Raw genomic sequence first — 20,139 nt, 5'->3', positions numbered from 1 at the left:
GGGCACGTGAAAGGGAGCACCTAACTTTCTGGGCTAGGCAGGTCAGGAGGCACTATTTGAGTTCGGATTTAAAAGGTGAGTAGAAACAATGTACTAAGCAAAAAAAGTGAAATAAGCACTGGAGACAGACAAAAGTCATGAAGGGTCACACCACATTCAGGAGAAAGTGAGCCGTTCAGTATGACTGGACTACAGGGTAGGCTGGAAGACAAATGGGGTCCAACCAAAAAGCAGCCTGAACAAGCTAGGGACATGTTCTCTAGATCTGAGCCTTGATCTTCACATGAACTTGAAGCTAGCCTGCCTCTAGTGTTCCCACAATAGACTGGGCATAACTGTCATGGCCTTTCTCACATCCTATTGCAAGGCCTGTCTTTCTGCACCATCCACTTTGTTGTGATCTCTTGAAACACAGGAAACCTTAAAAAAAAAAAAAGGAAATCTTGTCTTTTTCATTTTCCAGGGCACTAAGTGTACTGACTGACATGGCACATATTTGATAAACATTTAATTTTTTAAAAAATAGTAAATGTTTAATATTAATAACTTACAGGATGATAATATAAAAATTTTAAGTAAAGGGATAATAGAGACATTCATAGTGCAACACACTACCATGTGTTTGAGATAAAGCTGGTATTAAAAAAAACCTACTGCACTGCCAGTGTATAAAAGTTAAGCACATTCAGTTATGTACAGCACATAATACTTGATAATGATAAATGACTGTGTAATTGGTTTATGTATTTACGACACTATATGTCTTACTATTATTACAGAGTGTACTCCTTCTACTTATTAAAAAAAAATTAAAGGCCGGGCGCGGTGGCTCAAGCCTGTAATCCCAGCACTTTGGGAGGCCGAGGCGGGTGGATCACGAGGTCAAGAGATCGAGACCATCCTGGTCAACATGGTGAAACCCTGTCTCTACTAAAAATACAAAAAATTAGCTGGGCATGGTGGCGCATGCCTGTAATCCCAGCTACTCAGGAGTCTGAGGCAGGAGAATTGCCTGAACCCAGGAGGCGGAGGTTGCGGTGAGCCGAGATCGCCCCATTGCACTCCAGCCTGGGTAACAAGAGCGAAACCCCGTCTCAAAAAAAAAAAAAAAAGAAAAGAAAACAAAACAAAACAAAAAAATTAACTGCAAAACAGCTTCAGGCAAGTCCTTCAGGAGGTATTCCAGAAGAAAGCACAGTTTTCCTAGATGAAAGCTCCATGTTATTGCCCCTGAAGACTTTCCAGTGGGACAAGATGTAGGAGAAGATATTGATATGAATGATTTTGACCCTGTATAGGCCCACGCTGATGTGTGTGTCTGTGTCGTCTTAGTTTTTAACAAAAGTTTTAAAGGTAAAAAAAAATTAAAAATTTTAAAAACAGAAAAAAGCTTATAAGGATATAAATATTATTTGTGTACAGCTGTAGAATGTATATGTTTTAAGCCAAGTATCATTACAAGAGAGTCAAAAGTTTCAAAAATTAAAAAGTTTATAACGTAAAAAAGTTATAGTAAGCTAAAGTTAATTTGTTATTGAAGAAAAAAACTTTTTAGACAAACAGTATAGCCTAAGTGTACAGTTTTATAAAGTCTACAGTAGTGTACAATAACATTCTAGGCCTTCACATTCACTCACTACTAACCAACTCACTCAAGAGACACTTCCAGTTCCGTAACCTCCATTCATGGCAAGTGCCTTATACAGGCGTACCACTTTTTTCTCTTTTATAGTTTTCTTACTGTACCTTTTCTATGTTTAGAAATGCAGATACTTATCACTGTGTTACAACTGCCTACAGTATTCAGTACAGTAATCTTGCTCAGATTTGTAGAATAGGAGCAATAGGCTATACCATATAGGTGTATAGTAGGTTATAACATCTAGGTTTGTGTAAGCACACTCTATGATGTTTGCACACTGACAAAATTGTCTAATGACACATTTCTTAGAATGTGTCTTCATCATTAAGTGATACATGATTTATATGAGTGGTGGTGCAACCTACTTGGTAACTCTGTCCACGCTGACTGTTTCAGTTCAGTACAACAATAATTACTGAAATGCCTAATATGTGACATGAAAGCCTTTTATGTCATGCCAAGGAGAAAGGAATTTATCCTACACATGATGGAAAACCACCGTGTATTTTAAGTAAGAAAGTGAGATGGTCAGAAGTGCATTTTAAATATAACTATCTGTAGGATAAATTTAAGTAGGAGTTTTGCTCGGAGGAAAGGAAATCAGTTTGGGATTATTAAAAAGTGAAATATGATAAAAACCTAAAACAAGAGCAGCAATGGTAGGAATAAACAAGAAAATAATAAATTTAAGAGGAAAAGTTAGTGGCACCAAGAACTGACTTGACATAACGGAAGAAAGAGGCAGTTTCCAGCATGGCAAAGGGTGCCGGTTCTATTACCTGATATGCAAAAAACTGTAGTCTTCAAGAGGAAGTGATAATGATCTGTTCAGATACATTAAACTGAGGGCCCAGTAAACAGCCAAGTAGAATAGTTAAGTACATGAGAATGTGTTTAAGGGAGAAGGCAAAACATTAGAACACATGTAGTATTTGAAGCTCTAAAATAGAAGACATTGGTTCAAGGTATGAAGACTGGTCTGTGGTTGAAATTCTGGGGAAATACAACTGTGTTTAAATACAGGAGTAGAGAGAAGCCAGTGAAGGTAAAACACACACACACACACACACACAAAGAAAACAAAACAAAAAAAACCTAAGCATCAAGCAGGAAGGCACCATCCATGCATGGCAGGGACAGATACCAAACTGCAACGAGCAAGTGGAAGATAAGGAGGTAGTCCCTAGAGGATGGAAATTGGCCTTTCAAGAACTGTTTGAAAAAATAAGGAGTAGAGAGGGTTAAGGGTGTGAACATATTCAAAAGAGAATATATTACTTGAGTTATATATGTTAAGATGACATAGATTTATGCAGGCTTATAATCAACAGATCAACAAAGTTTTAAAAACAGGAAAAACAAAGGAAAGAGAAGGGCTAATCAAGACACAGGGGAGCCGGGCGCGGTGGCTCAAGCCTGTAATCCCAGCACTTTGGGAGGCCGAGGCGGGTGGATCACAAGGTCAAGAGATCGAGACCATCCTGGTCAACATGATGAAACCCCGTCTCCACTAAAACTACAAAAAATTAGCTGGGCATGGTGGCGCGTGCCTGTAGTCCCAGCTACTCAGGAGGCTGAGGCAGGAGAATTGCCTGAACCCAGGAGGCGGAGGTTGCGGTGAGCCGAGATCACGCCATTGCACTCCAGCCTGGGTAACAAGAGCGAAACTCCGTCTCAAAAAAAAAAAAAAAAAGACACAGGGGATACTAGAGATGAGTTCTAGGGCCCAAATTGAGAGGTTTACCCAGGGAAGGAGGAATGCTTCATTCTCTGAGGAAGGATGAAAGATATAAGGGTGGGTGGAACATAGAAAAGAGGCTGAAGTAGGTAACGTTTATCACCCTAAATTTCCTTTGTAAAATAGAAGGCAAGGCTTGTAGAATGAGGCACTTGAGAATGGCAGGATTAGTCACCAAGGAACTACCCAAGAAAAGAGAGCAAGATTATTAAGTAGGCTGAGATGAGAGCTCAGAGAGGTTGCAGAGGCAAGGTAGGCTGTTTTGATAGCTGCTCAGCAGTCCGCAGGGCAGACAGTTCAACTGATCCAGGGTCAGAGGATAAGAGGGCACGGATACTAAAGGATATGGGTAATACAGGGGGTTTGAAGTGACAGATCATCATTAACTAGTCAGGAAAGAAATAAAGAAAGAAGAGAGCTAACAAAATAGACAGAAAATGGGGGGGAAAACCCGAAACAAAACAAAACAAAAAAACAGGTGGCCTCAGTAAGGCTAAAAAATAGGCTTAGTATGAGTGAGGGATAGAAACAGCTGGAACATAGGCAGTCATGGCCAATCTTCTAACTCCTGAAAGGAGACTTATTTAATGTGAAGTTTTCATCCACATCTCTAATTCTTTCTCCTAAACCACAAACTCTTAGGCAAGGGAAAAGGCTAGATACTAGATATTCTGCATTTATGACCACCAGATTAATATCTGGAGACTACATCTGAGCTATGTGACACCAAATTATATGCACTAATATTGTAAACACTTGAGAAACAATCATGTGATCTCATTTGCATGCACTCCTCCAAGTTTGTAACTCAGCAAAAACACAAATCATTTTATTATGCTTCCTCAAGAGAGTGACATACAAAAGTAGGGTACATTTAAGAACAAAAGGTAGGCTGGGTGTGGTGGCTCATGCCTGTAATCCCAGCACTTTGGGAGGCTGAGAAGGACAACTGCTTAATTAAGCTTAGGAGTTCAAGACCCGCCTGGGCAACACAGTGAGACTCTGTCTCTATAAAAAACAGAAAATTGGCTGGGCAAAGTGGCCCACACCTGTAGTCCCAGCTACTTGGAGGCTGAGGTGGGAGGACCGTTTAAGCTCAGGTGGTCAGGGCTGCACTCAGCTATGATCATGCCGCTGTACTCTAAGCCTGGGTGACAGAGTAAGACCCTGTCTCAAAAAATAAAAGGTAGCTTTTGTTTGGGAAGAGCAACACTGTAAAAAGCTTGCTGACTACTTTAAATTAGTAAACATGTCTTAGTTTAATTAAAGTCATTCTTGCAAGTGGAGGTGGTGGTGTCAGCAATGGTTGCACTTCAAGAAGACATTATTAAATTCTCTCATTAAACAATTATAAGCCAGGAGTGGTGGCTCACGCCTATAATCCTAGCACTTTGGGAAGCCAAGGTGGAGAGCTCAGGAGTTCGAAACCAGGGTAACATAGTGGGACCTTGTCTCTATTTAAAATAAAAATAAAAAATAATTGTAAATGTAGGTTTAGTGATATAAAAAGCAAATCAACTTCAACTTACCTAGATCTGGCCATTAATATTCTTAGCCTCTGCTGCAGCATCAGGAGTTTAATCATACTTCAAAATACCATGTCTTCTTTGTTTGCTGACTTAACCTAAAAACAGAAGGAAAACATTGAGAATGTCTTATTTCTAAAGAATAATATTCCTTATGAGCTTTCTGGCAACATAGTTCAGTTAATCTATTTAAACAAACTCAAAAGTCTAAAAGATTGAATAAAAAGTATTTAATATATAACATCAATTTTAAAAATTAATATAATATGTACCTGTTACCATTCTTTTTCAGAAGAAAAAGTAAAAATAGTCTTAGTTCTATGATGTTTCTGGCTTTTCTACTGCAGCTATACTTGCACAACTCACTTCTCTATACTCCACAGATGTAAAATGAAGGGTTAAACCACCTCTAAGGTTCCATTCCAGTTCTAAAAACCCATTTTAGCCAGTAGCAGACTAATTCTCCATCTCCAGAGACTGCTCCTAAACCTCACTCACCATAATTCCTCTTGAAGACTGTCTTCAAAATCCACCCTCCATATATTCCTATTCCGTAAGACCCCTCCAAAACCAGTTCAGAAAAGTCAGTAAAGAAGAAAACTGATGGTATGAACAAGCATGCCACAGAATCATAGAACAGTGAAATTACACTGATAAATTACAGTTTAGAGTTATAAGAGATTTCAATATATTTTTGAAAATTTTCTGGTCAATTTATTTACCCTTCATAACACACAAAAAAATCAAACTCACTCAAACAGGGATACTAATATTTACTAAATACCTACTTTGTATCCGGCATTTTATTAGGGGTTATGGGAATAGTCTCATTTTAATCTACATATTAATTAGAGAATAAATATGATTGATAGCCAAAAGGAACATTTCCGAAACCATGTACCCACAGACAGTCAACAAATTCAACTCTGAACTTCAGATGTAACAATTTCAACTCTGAACTTCAGATGTAACAATTTCAACTCTGAACTTCAAATGCAACAATTTCAACTCTGAACTTTAATTTTATATATAAAATCAGGATGCCAGGTATTGGCTTACATCCCTTGTGAACTGCTGCTATACCTCACTTTAAGGTGGGCAGCAATCCACTCCCTCTTCTTTACTATCCCTTTCTTTTCTCCAGAAGCTCAAATATACACCATGCTTTGTCTCTGGCTTGGAAAATATCCCAGGGCTGAACTAATTCTACCATAAACAACTTCTTTTAGGTGAACGTATATTCTCTGTCTCTTCTAAAATGTATTATAAGGGACTTTGGCCAATTAGGTCAGAAACATCTCTATTCTGCTCATTTTTCATTCCTCTCATAAGCATTACTATACGCCACACAGAGTCATTTGGATGATCTCATTTAATCCAAACAACCAGTAAGGTAGATACTACCATTATTTCTGTGTTCCAAATAAGGAAACCAAGACTTAAAAGGGTTAGGTACCTTTCCCAAGGTCAAGAACTTATCAGAAGAGCTAGACTTAAATTTTGATTGACACTAAAGCCCAAGCACATATTAATATACACAAAAAACTTAAAACAATATTTAGCCTATAGTAAGCACTAGTAAATGTTAGCTGTGGAAATGACAATACTTTGTTATCATACAATGCTGCGTGCCTCTGACTGTCTGTTGACCTTTCTGTGCTTACATTTTCTCATTTATAAGATTAGGACACTCACTTCACAGAGTTATTGTGAAAACCAAATAAACTCCAGATATAAACATTTAGAAAATTAATATCATTTTAAAAGACAAGGCATTATTTATCACCATTAAAGTAAAATTCTCTTATTTCATAAAGAAGGCTTTTGCACTGTAAGCACAGCAAATCTAGAACTTAAGCACATCCTTATAACAAGTGTACATTAATAAATTTAGTAAAGCTGTCCTAAATTATTCCAAATATGATTCTTGCAGAATGACATGTAAAGAGAACACTGAACTCTATTCAAAAGTATGATCATAAATTTGGTGCTCGGGAAGGTATATGTGCTCTTTTGGTGTACTAGCAATGAAGGGGAATTTGGCTTATGCTACAGTAATTTTCTTCAAATATAACCAGGAAAGAGTGTTTATAGTTAGAAGTATAGCGACATGACTAAATTTTGGGCAAAGCAAACTGCCACATTTCGTTACATTAAAACAATCAAGAGGATGGCATTCAAAAACCATGTTCTTTGTGTCCATGGTCTGGCTGGTTGTTTTTGTTGTTGTTGTTTTCAAATTTACTGGGGCCAGGCGTGGTGGCTCACACCTATAATCCCAGCACTTTGGGAGGGTGAGACAGACGGATCGTGAGGTCAAGAGATGGAGACCATCCTGGCCAACATGGTGAAACCCCATCTCTACCAAAAATACAAAAATTAGCTGGGCGTGGCGGTATGCACCTGTAGTCCCAGCTGCTTGGGAGGCTAAGGCAGAAGAATCGCTTGAACCCAGGAGGCGGAAGTTGCAGTGAGCTGGGATCATGCCACTGTACTTCATCCTGGCTACAGAGCAAGACTCCGTCTCAAAACCAACAACAACAACAATAAAAACAACAACCATTGGGTAGGTCTTTTATTCTACACATTAATTTTCTGTTAATTCTTAACACTGACAAAGATTTCTGAATTATTTACATTATTCTGAAAAAGAGGAGTTAAAAAAAAAAGCTGAGGGGAGATTCTCAGTATATTATGCTAGTTACTCTTAAACCAAAGCCATTATATAAAAAGCAAGGGTATCTATAACAGTTCCCTTATTAGGTGAAAATTTAAAGTACACCCATATACACAAAACTGCAAAGCCATATGGTTATTTTTAAGCCTCCATCCATGAATATGGTTGCATTTGCACATTCCTAAACAGATTTTCTTTCCTTTAGTTTTAGTCTAAGGGCAATGCTGATGAACTGCTTCATAATTCATAATCCTCCACCCACCCCCCCTTTTAACTCTTGAAAAAAATCATTTACCTTACTTACAAATCACTTTAATATCTGGTACTTTAATTTCTGACAATTATATTTAATCAAAATTCTCTGTACTGCAGTTTAAACCAGATTCCTCTCATTGCTCTATAAGAGACAAGTAAAATCTGTAGGATCAAGAAAGAATAAGTATATGCTTATATACATTTAAGCTGTCAACAATTCACTTTTCTGTGGATAAATCTAAAATATTAATAAAGTAGCATTTCTTTTAAGATGGGTCTCACTGTGTTGCCCAGGCTGGTCTCAAGCTTCTGGGTGCAAGCAACCCTCCCACTTCAGCCTCCCAAAGTGCTGGGATTATAGGTGTGAGCCACTGTGCCCAGATTAAGGCAGCATTTCTTTATTTCAGACATAGTTGCTTGAATTAAGCTAACAAAAGATTACTTAGTAGGTAAAAATGATTTTTAAACAACTATCAATATTAAAGAGAAAATTAAATAATGAATCCATCCATTTCCCTATCCACAAACTGAGGCATTCCATAAGTATTTTCTGAGCACCTACTCTGTGTTTGGCACTCAGTTAAGTGCTAGAAATAAAGAAAAAGAACACATTCCCTGACTCCAAGGAGCTTACTGTCTGGTGAGAGAGACAGAAGAAAATGAATATGTGACAGAATTGTAGTCCCATGTGCTGGTGCTATCAGAACATTCAATACAGAGCAGAAGGAAAGACAGAAATAAGCATAAAAAAAAGGCTCCCTAGGAAAGCTGGTTCCTACACTGAGTCCTGAAAGATGGATGGGTGTTAGCTAGGGCAGGGGCAATCCAGATCAAGAAGAAAGCATGCAAAACCTCACAAACCTAAAAGAACTTGGCCTCCTCCAGGAGCATCAGGTAGTTCCTTAAGAGTTGGAATGTAAGGTGTGCATGGGAAAATATTAGGAAATAGGTAGGAAGGAAGGCACATGGCCATTTCACCAAGGGTCAGTTTCTACTACTCAGGGTAATTCACATTTCCCCTTATACTCTTCCATAAACCACCGATGTCCTACCAGAATACTTTCCCATGAAGGCAGAAAACTGAGATTACATACAAGAAAAATTTAATTTAAAATTGGTAAGAATAAAATTAATAGTGTTTTACTCTCTGTGTGATGTCCAAAGTCTAAATTTCAAGACACAGCATGCGTCTATAAACATTCCCTGGATAGCGTCTGGACTTGCAGTGTCACTGCATAATGACCTTAACCTCAGGTTCCCTCTTCTCTTCTAGACCCAGAAAATGCACACACTTTAACCCCAAATCTCACAGTGAATCTTACAAAGTCCCTTTTAATCATGTATTTTATTTTTTAGGAATGAAATACAAGAATATATTTATAGAGAGATTTATATATGTGTATGTGTGTTTGTGTGTACGTATATATACATAAAATAACACATATAAAACAATTTTGTGTATTTGGCAAATACTAAGAAAATGTTACTAAAATAGCTTAAAAACTAGATTTTTTTTAAAAAAAAAGCTAAAATGGAAAATGATACAAAATACTATCTCTACCTTTAATAGTGTGGGTCACAACTTAATCCTAGAGTCATCCTTAATCTTGGTACATATCTATAGCAAGAGACACTGGTGATGAATTTAGAAAATTAAGTTGGAGTGCCCATAGTGTCTGCCCTAAGATATGTGCAAACCCAGCAAATGAGTCACTCTGCCTTAGCTAATTTAGTAAGGTAATCAGGACCAAGGGCAACAATCCTAGCGAAAAAATAAATAAATAAATCAACTTTCAGAACTCCCAAAGAAACTTCGTTTAGTGCTTTATACTGCAGTATAAAAATATATACAGCGAAATAAAATACCATCCTCTAGCAACACCGAAAGGATGAACATTCTCTGTGAGCAATTATATAGCTCTCTCCACTAAAAATTCACAGATCGCAACACAGAAAGCAGAGATACGTGTATGCTTTTAACTGCGGTAAGCAAGTAGAGGCACTCTCTAGAAAATGATTACCATCAACTCTGAAAATCTGAATGAATATATTTGATCTCACAGAGTTAGTGCATTCAGTTTTCTGTAAACACTGTAGATCAAAATTCCATAATAAACCTCTAGTTTAGAAATTTATTAATAAACACTAATCCCTTAGCAGGACAAAACTCGAGCATAATAAATACTTAACTTATGAAAAACCACATATCATACAAGATCTTTAACCCCAATACCCATTTACTAAAAAATACTGTGAAATTCAAAGGAATTGTTATTTCCCAAATAAATGCCATGTTCTTCTTAATGTAATCATTGAGTAACTTAAAATCAATTCAGTTCTCTCTATTGTACTTGTGTTTATAGGCAATGAAGTTTTTGCTAAACTGAGCAACCGCAGGAGGTAAAACCACAAGTATGAATTTTACAATATTTTCCTTAATCTGGTATACCTACTAGTTCTTAAAAAGCATTTGGCTTAATGGCTTTATTTTTTAAAAACGACAAAACTTTAAATGCAAGTCACTCTAATTTCGAGCTTCACGTTAAATAAATACACAAACTACTGAATATATTCAAACTATAAAAATCAACAAAACATTCAAAGGCATGTAAGAAAGTCCCTAGGCATCTTCACTTTTTATATATAATACCCTTAAACTAGAGCTAAATAAACATTAATGACGGATAGCAGAAAAGTAAATAAAAGCTGGGCCAGGTGGCTCACGCCTATAATCCCAGCACTTTGGCCAAGGCAGGCAGATCATGTGAGGTCAGAAGTTTGAGACCAGTCTGGCCAACACAATGAAACCCTGTCTCTACCAAAAATACAAAAATTAGCTGGGTGTGATGTTACATACCTGTAGTCCCAGCTACTTAGGAGGCTAGGGCATGTGAATTGCTTGGTGAGCTGAGATTGAACCATTGCACTCCAGGCTGGGTGACGGAGAGAGACTTAAAAAATAAAGCAAGTAAATCAAAATGTATTCTTCAAAACTGAATACAGAAATGTATAAGTAGAATTTACTGTAACTGTACTTCCAAACTCAGGTGGATATGATGTTAGTTATTAGACTAATATTAAAAGCCTAAATATGGGCCAGGTGTGGTGACTTACACCTGTAATGCCAGCATTTTGGGAGACTGATGCAGGAGGATCGCTTGAGGCCAGGACTTTGGGACCAGCCTGTTGCAACATAGCAAGATACCATCTCTATTTAAAAAAAAAAAAAAAGCCTAATATTGACTATGTGGTATATGAAATATGTACACCATTTGTACAACACACACACACACACACACACACACACACACACACACACCCAAGCTCAAAATAAGCTATGCCAAATGCCAAGTAAGTCTAACCCCCAAAACAAATAGTTTCAAATAGCTCATTTAAATATATCTACATTTAAACAAACCTAAAATGCTGTTAAATATACTCTCAAAGAAAACTAAATTTGCCTATTTATTCTCTACTTTTAGAGCAGTGCATTCAAAATAAATGTTACAATCTAACACACTTGATTCAAGTATCCCACTAATAAAAATGTTTGCTCTGTATAGTCATCCCTTGGTGTATCAGGGTATTGGTTCCAGGGCCTCTGTATGGACCAAAACACGTGCACACTCAATTGCCACAGTCATCCCTGTGGAATCTGTGTATATGAAAAGTCAGCCCTTTGTATATGCAAGTTTTGTATCTCACAAATACTTTCTGGCTGACAAAATCTACCTACGAGTAGACCCATACAGTTCAAACTCCGTGTTGTTAAAGGGTCAGTTGTATATATGCTTTATAACATGCCCCCTCATGATATGCCAACAACAAAACGTATACCAGAAAAGTTTGCATCAGAGCACATCTACCCCTGTGATTAACTTTTATAGAGCTCTTAAAATAAGTATTGTTCAAAAACTATTTAATGACAAAAACAAAAGCTTCATGATATGGCTCATGCCTGTAATCCAGCACTTTGGGAGACCAAGGTGGGTAGATCACCTGAGGTCAGGAGTTTGAGACCAGCCTGGCCAACATGACAAAACCCCATCTCTACTAAAACTACAAAAATTAGCCGGGCGTGGTGGCACATGCCTGTAATCTCAACTACTCCAGAGGCTGAGGCAGGAGAATTGTTTGCGCCTAGGAGGCGGAAGGTGCCGTGAGCTGAGATCACATCACTGTGCTCTAGTCTGGGTGACCGAGGGGGACTCCGTCTCGGGAAAAAAAAAATGTAAAAACCTGTTAAAGAAAACAAACAAACAAACAAACAAAAACTGAGCTGAGCACATGGATTACACCTGTAATCCCAGCACTTTAGAAGGTCGAGTAGGGAGGACTGCTTGAGCCCAGGTTCAAGATCAGCCTGGGCAGCTCGGTGAGACCCTGACTCGTCAAAAAATGAACAAGTAGCTAGGCATGGTGGCAAACGCCTATAGTCCCAGCAACTGGGGGAGGTGAGGTGGGAGGATCACTTGGGCCCAGGAGCCCAACAGCACAGTGAGCTTTGATCACGCCACTGCACTCTAGCCTGGGGACAGAGTGAGACACTGCCTCAAAATAACAACCACTAAATGTGGTATGTATCCCTATATTGGATCCTAGAACAAAAAAAGAACACTAGTAGAAAAACAGAAGAAATTTAAATAGTCTGTAGTTAATAGTATTGTACTAGTATTAATTTCTTTTTATTTTTTATTGTATTTGGGCTGTGGGGTACATGTGCACATCCTGCATCCTGCAGCATAGTTGCATAGGTACACACATGGCATAGTAGTTTGCTGTCTCCTTCCCCCCGTCGCCTACATCAGGCATTTCTCCAGGTGTTATCCCTCCTCATCCTCCCCACCCCCCCCACTGTCCCTCTCCTTCCCTCCACACACCCCTCTACCCAGCCCTGGGAGTGTTGTTCCCTTTCCTGTGCCCCAGTGTTCTCACTGTTCATCACAGGCCTATGAGTGAAAACATGCAGTGTTTGGTTTTCTGTTCTTTTGTCAGTTTGCTGAGAATGATGGTTTCTAGATTCAGTCATGTCTCTACAAAGCACACGAACTTGTCGTTTTTTTTTTTTATGGCTGCATAGTATTCCATGGTGTATATGTGCCACATTTTTTTTTTGTCCAGCCTATCATTGATGGGCATTTGGGTTGGTTCCAGGTCTTTGCTATCGTAAACAGCGCTGCAGTGAACATACGTGTGCATGTGTCTTTATAAAAGAATGAGTTATAATCCTTTGGGTATATATACAGTAATGGGATTGCTGGGTCAAATGGAATTTCTATTTCTAGATCCTTGAGGAATCGCCATACGGTCTTCCACAATGGTTGAACTAATTTATACTCCCACCAACAGTGTAAAAGTGTTCCTTTTTCTCCACATCCTCTCCAGCATCTGTTGTCTCCAGATTTTTTAATGATTGCCATTCTACCTGGCTTGAGGTGTATCTCAACATGGTTTTGATTTGCATTTCTCTAATGACCAGTGATTATGAGCATTTGTTCATATGTTTGTTGGTTGCATATTTGCCTTCTTTTGAAAAGTGTCTGTTCATATCCTTCGCCCACTTTTGAATGGGTTTGTTTTTTCTTGTAAATCTGCTTTAGTTCTTTATAGATTCTGGATATTAGTCCTTTGTCTGATGGGTAGAGTGCAAAAATTTTTTCCCATTCTGTTGGTTGCTGGTTTACTCTAATGACTGTTTCTTTTGCTATGAAGAAACCCTTAAGTTTAATTAGAACCCATTTGTCTATTTTGGCTTTTGTTGCCATTGCTTTTGGCATTTTCATCATGAAGTCCTTGCCTATGCCTATGTCCTGAATGGTGTTGCCTAGGTTTTCTTCTAGGGTTTTTATGGTGTTAGTTCTTATGTTTAAATCTGCAATCCATCTGGAGTTAATTTTTGCATAAGGTGTAAGGAAGGGGTACAGTTTCAGCTTTTTGCATATGGCTAGACAGTTTTCCCAACATCATTTATTAAACAGGGAATCCTTTCCCCATTGCTTGTTTTTGTCCGGTCTGTCAAAGATCAGATAGTTGTAGATGTGTGGCGTTGCTTCCAAGGCCTCTGTTCTATTCCATTGGCCTGTATCTCTGTTTTGGTATCAGTACCATGCTGTTTTGATTACTGTAGCCTTGTAGTATAGTTTGAAGTCAGGTAGCGTGATGCCTCCAGCTTTGTTTTTTTACTTAGGATTTTCTTGGCTATGCGGGCTCTCTTTTGGTTCCATATGGTTATGTAAGATGTTAACATTAGGGGAAGCTAGGTGAAGGGTATATGGGAATCTCTGTACTGTCCTTGCAACTTAACATTCTAAAATTATTCTAAAAAGTTTTATTTTAAAAGTTGCTCTTCACGCCCAGTAGCAAACTTGAGAGGATTTGCATTTCTAAAAAGTAACGTTTTATACCTATTTTTCTCTCCTCTACCTCCACACAAAATACATAAACCCACAAAAAAAGACTAGATGAACACACCCTAAAATGTTAATACTGCTTCATTTGGTGGTAGAATGAAAAGGATTTTTTCTTTTTGTGTTTTCTAGTGTGTGAATTGCTTTTATAATCAATGAATTATTAGCTAAAGGAAATACAAATCAATACTTACTGAAGGGATCTTTAGAAACAAAAGCTGTAAGTGTCTAAGCAGAAGCCAAAGGCAGACTACATACAAAACACGTTTAGGCAGACTGTGAAGAACACAGTGGCCAAGGGAAACTGCCACAAGCATCTAATTAGTAAATGCTGGAAACCTGCCAACCAGCAGAACTTAACATCTACTCTCAGGTTAAAGTGCCTGAGGCTAAGAAGCTATGCTCAAAATCCACATCTTAGGGGAGAATGTCTTGAAAAGCCCCCAATACTAAGAATTCATGGAGAGATACACAGCACAGCCTAGGTTTACTTCAAACACAAATAAAGCAGCTGGACATCTGGTAAGCAACTGCCCACTGGGAACTTCCAGAGACATTCTTCAGTACCACCGTATGTTCCCAAAGTTTTTCTTCCCTACTTCTTTCCTCTCTGACATCTTCCTACCACATACGCCCATTCCTTAGCTCAAAGGCCTAAAAATGGCACCCGGGTGCCATCGAGCAACGTGGGTAGAATTATCCGGGTCTAGAGACCACTGGAATTACGGAACCAAATCCTACTTCAAATGTGTAACAGATGCCTCCCACAAGTAGCTTTGTTTTCCCCCTGATACTTTCAGGAAAAAATATATTCTAGAAACTCCATTAAGCCATCAGAAGGGAAAATTTAATCAACAACAAATATTCTCCAATCAAAATTTAAAAATACAATCATATCATCCCTTAAAGAAAGTGCTAGTGGAATCAGATTACATTTTGATAAGAAATCTCTTCTAAGCTGTAATCAGTGTGACTGACATGTATTAGGCTGCAAGCTCCTGTTAAGATAGCTCTAAGTGGCCAGTTCTGAGTTTTGGGTTGCTTTTTAAAAATAATTTTTAATTGTCTTTTTATGGGCCACTCATTCTCAGCAGAAAGTATAGTAAGTTGTAGAACTGCCACTTAATAAACATTTATATGCATTCCTTTTTAGTTTACTCTTTTGAATACTTGTGGACCTGTAATAAGACACCTAAGGATTAACTTAATGATGTAAAAAACAAGGCACTACACTCAGAGGCAAAAGGGTCTTGTAAGTTTAAGTGCCTGGCCTTTACTTCATGAGTTCTGTAACAGTGATTTTAAGCACCAGAAGCCTTTTTTTCTTACTTTCCAGTTCCTCGCTGTGTTTAAGAAAGTAGAGGCTACCAAAAAAGTGATCCTTAGGTATGGTGGCCACTATACTATTATTGTTATTTTGAATATTAATAGACATATATCCTATTTTTTATCAAGGCTAAAACATGATTGATTTTAAGTCTGGTATTTTATATACCACTGAGAAAGAAAAAAAGTCAATTTATGACACTAATTGTGAGATACACCCAAATTTCAGTGAATAAAATTGAGAAATGTCTCTTAGGATCAATAAAATATGTTATACAGTCAATGAAAGAATAGAAACGCAAATACACAATAAAATACATTACATAGTCAATGAAAGAACAAAGAACACATTACAAATAATAGAAATGACAAGTCGTTTGGACCACCTTTTCTTTCCTCCTTCCCAGATGTTGAAGATAGTTAGAATCAAGTGGTAGGATTTCAGAGCAACCAAGACTAAAGTGATGTTCTTTTGAGCCCTTGTTAAATATTGATATAAAAACAATCTCATAATGCAGATTGCTGGGAATATTTTCTTCACTTATCAACAAGGTAATGAAGGTGAGGAAATTAATCAAAATTTTACTAGAAGCCAAATTTAAAATGTTTAGTTTTCCTCTCTACCACATTAACAAAGACAATATGCATCCTTCCTCTAAAGGCTTCATGGTTTGCTTTCCTTCAGCTTTATCTGGATCTTAATTTAAACACGTGTCAATCATCCATGGTGAATGTAATTCTGAACAGCCACATTCATAATTACACTTGAACTTATCCCTCTGAACACAACTTACAATAAAATACAATTTGATGATTTTGTTTATTTGTTTTCAGACAGGGTCTCGTTCCACGGCTCAGGCTGGAGTGCAGTGGCGCAATCATAGCTCACTGCAGCCCTAACCTCTTGGGCTCAAGTGATCCTCCCGCCTCAGTCTCCCAAAGTAGTTATGACCACAGGTGTGCACCACCACATCCTGCTAATTTTTAGTATGTTTTGTAGAAACAATGTCTCACGATGTTGCCCAGGGTGGTCTAGAACTCCCAGTCCCAGGCAATACTCCTGCCTTGGCCTCCCAAAGTGCTGGGATTACAAGTGTGAGCCACCAGGCCCAGCCAGGAGAAAATACAATTTGAAAGCAACTTTGAGAATATTGCTTTCTTTCTTTTTTTTTTTTAAAGACAAATGTGAAGAAAACAAATTTCAACAAAAAACAGCTGAAATTTCTAAGAAGATGTTTTATTCTGTCACACTCTCAAAATGTTTCTTCAACACTGGCTGAAAAGCTGTGTACTTTAAGTAATCTTTTAAAGAAGTTTTTGAATCATCTTTAAAAAGTCTTTGAATTTAATTCAACAGTTAGCTACAAAGAATATTGGCTTCCCATAATCATGTACATAAAATATTCATGTTGAAGCCTTAAAGTTTTAAAGTTTCCACATGTAAATTACAAAATTGAATTCTCTGAAACGATTAACCCTTCTAAAAAGAAAGTGCAGTATGGCTCAGGTGAGGTTTTAATTGTCATATAATTGACAAATGGCATACAATATCTCTGCTACCTAAATGTACTTTAAACACCACATTAGAATTTAAAATGAAAGGCTTTGATAGTTTTGCTTGTTTGTTTTGAGAAAGGTCTTGCTCCATCACCCAGGCTGGCATCATTGGAGATGGATAATGTCTTCTGGAGAAATTTAGAATGCTAAAAACAAAGCCTTTCATTCTAGATTTAGTGTATGTACTAAATATGTACTAAAACATTAGAGAGATCTGATTTCTAACTTAACCTCTCTGAATCTGTATTTCCTCACAGGTTAAGTTAAAAACACTTCCTACCAACGCTCCCTATACTTCATATGTTTTTTGGAGGTTTGGAAGTGGTTGCATACAATAATCATGAGGATTGAATTAAGTTACTGAACAATGAAGATGGAAAAAAAAGGGATGGATTAGAGTGATATTTAAGTGCTAGCCTTAATAACACCTGATGATTGATTAGACTGGGAAGGAAAGCAGAGTCAAGGAAAATACATTTTTAGCCGAGGTTGACAGTATGCTCAGTGAGCTAGGGAACATAGGAAGGACATAAGGTACTTTGATGTCTGTGAGACATCCAAATGGAGATGCTCAACAGGCAAATAGAAATATAGGTGTGGAGATGGGAGAGAGATTTGAGTCATCAACCTATGGATGCAAGCATAGGTCAGAAGAGACTACCCAGAGCGAAGAAAAGTAAGACCAACAGCAGCTCAGAAACACCAATGTTTAAAGGAACTGCAGAGTGAAAAAAAGCCCACAAGGAGACTGGACATTCACTCTCCAAGAAGCAAGAAGAAAACCGCCGGAGAGAGAGATCCAAGATGGCTGATCACTAGCAGCTCGGGATTGTAGCTCCCAGTGAAAGCGCAGAGAACGAGAGGACGCCACACTTTCAGACGAATTTTTGTTGCTCACGCACCAGGAGATTCCCAGCGGAGGAGCCCCTTGGGTTGCCAGTGTGACTCTTGTGGCCGGCGAGGCGGTTTTGCTGCTGCCTTGGTGCGGCGGTTCCTGGTGCAGAGTCAGAAAAGCACCATTAATCATAACATCGCTGTTTTGGCCAGCGCAGTGGGTTGCTCAGATTTTAGCGCTGGGAATCAACAAGTTGGACGCCCACTCAGAAACCCAATTACAAAGATGGTAATTATAAAGACCACAGATGGATAAATCTAAAAAGAAGGGAAGAAAACAGCCTAAAAAGCCTGAGAATTCCCAAAATCAGAACGCCTCTCCCTCTACAGGGGATCACAGTTCCTCATCAGAAACGAAACAAGGCCTGATGGAGAAGGAGTGTGTTCCATTAACAGAAGCAGGCTTCAAAAGGTGGATGATAAGAAACTTCTGTGAATTAAAAGAACTTGTTCTAACCCAATGCAAAGAAACTAAGAACTTAGAAAAGAGGTTTGACGATATGTTAACAAGAATACACAATTTAGAGAGGAATATAAGTGAATTAATGGAGCTGAAAAACACAACACGAGAACCTCACGACAAGTTTTAACAGCCGAATCGATCAAGCAGAAGAAAAGATATCAGAAGTCGAAGACCAACTTAATGAAATAAAACGAGAAGACAAGATTAGAGAAAAAAGGATAAAAAGGAATGAGCAAAGTCTCCAAGAAATATGGGACTATGTGAAAAGACCTAATCTATGCTTGATAGGTGTACCTGAATGTGACAAAGAGAATCAATCCAAGCTGGAAAATACGCTTCAGGATATTATTCAGGAAAACTTTCCCAACCTAGCAAGGCAGGACAATACTCAACTCCAGGTAATACAGAGAACACCACAAAGATATTCCTCAAGAAGACCAACCTCAAGGCACATAATCGCCAGATTCACCACGGTTGAAATGAAGGAGAAAATACTGAGGGCGGCCAGAGAGAAAGGTCAGGTTACCCATAAAGGGAAGCCTATCAGACTCACAGCAGATCTCTCAGCAGAAACCCTACAAGCCAGAAGAGGGTGGGGGCCAATATTCAACATCCTTAAAGAAAAGAACTTTCAACCCAGAATTTTACATCCAGCCAAACTAAGCTTCATAAGCGAAGGAAAAATAAAATCTTTTGTGAACAAGTAAGCACTCAGAGATTTCAACACCACCAGACCTGCTTTACAAGAGCTTCTGAAAGAACCACTACACATAGAAAGGAACAACCAGTATCAGCCTTTCTAAAAAATACCAAAAAGTAGAAAGCATCAACATAATCAAGAATTTACATCAACTAATAGGCAAAACAGCCAGCTAACATTAAATGGCAGTATTAAACTCACATATATTATTATTAATTCTAAATTTAAATCGACTAAATCCCCCAATCCAAAGACACAGACAGGCAAAAAAAAGCCAAAACCCATCGGTATGCTGCATCCAGACCCATCTCACATGCAAGGATACACAAAGACTCAAAACAAAGGGATGGAGAAAGATTTACCAACCAAATGGAGAGCATAAATAAATAAATAAATAAAAAGGAGGAGTTGCTTTAAAGCAACAAAGATCAAAAGAAGCAAAGAAGGATATTACATAATGATAAAAGGATCGATGCAACAAGAAGAGCTAAAGATCCTAAATATATACGCACCCAATACAGGAATACCCAGATATATAAGACTTATAAAGAGACTTAGACTCCCACACAATAATAGTGGGAGCCTTCAATATCAATATTAGACAGATCAATGAGACAGAAAATTAACAACGATATCCAGGATTTGAACTCAGATCCGGAACAAGTAAACTTAATTAACATTTATAGAACTCTCCACTTTAAATACACAAAATATACACTCTTATCAGTACCACATCACATCTATTTACAGGGTTCAATGAAATATTGGTTGGCTGCTTGTTATTTTCTTCCCTCATTTTTTTTTTCATGTCTCTATTATTAAGCACAATTATAGGCATACCCATTTTTAGACTGCATTCTAGCCTGGGCAATAAAGCAACACCCCCGTTCTCTCTCCCTCTTCCTCTTTCTCTTTCTTCCTCTCCTTCATTCTTTTTTTCTTTTTTTTTTTTTT

General features: G+C 38.0%; 1 protein-coding gene across 4 annotated transcripts in view; it reads right to left on the bottom strand.

Moving 5' to 3' along the window:
• The window catches only part of FRS2 (fibroblast growth factor receptor substrate 2), a 113,565-nt gene that overhangs the window by 12,197 nt on the left and 81,229 nt on the right, over positions 1-20,139 (bottom strand). For 3 of the 4 annotated variants that reach the window (XM_032295302.1, XM_032295320.1, XM_032295310.1), the window contains one exon: positions 4,910-5,004. The gene's annotated coding sequence lies outside the window, so the exon portion shown is untranslated. Of the gene's footprint in view, positions 1-4,909; positions 5,005-5,404; positions 7,170-20,139 lie in introns of those variants that run through there. The other variant, XM_032295328.1, reaches the window with a different exon arrangement.

Source organism: Sapajus apella, unplaced genomic scaffold (assembly GCF_009761245.1).
Source record: "Sapajus apella isolate SASKATOON/1434 unplaced genomic scaffold, GSC_monkey_1.0 scaffold2, whole genome shotgun sequence".
Lineage (NCBI taxonomy): Eukaryota > Metazoa > Chordata > Mammalia > Primates > Cebidae > Sapajus > Sapajus apella.
This window is presented reverse-complemented; position numbering and strand designations above follow the sequence as displayed.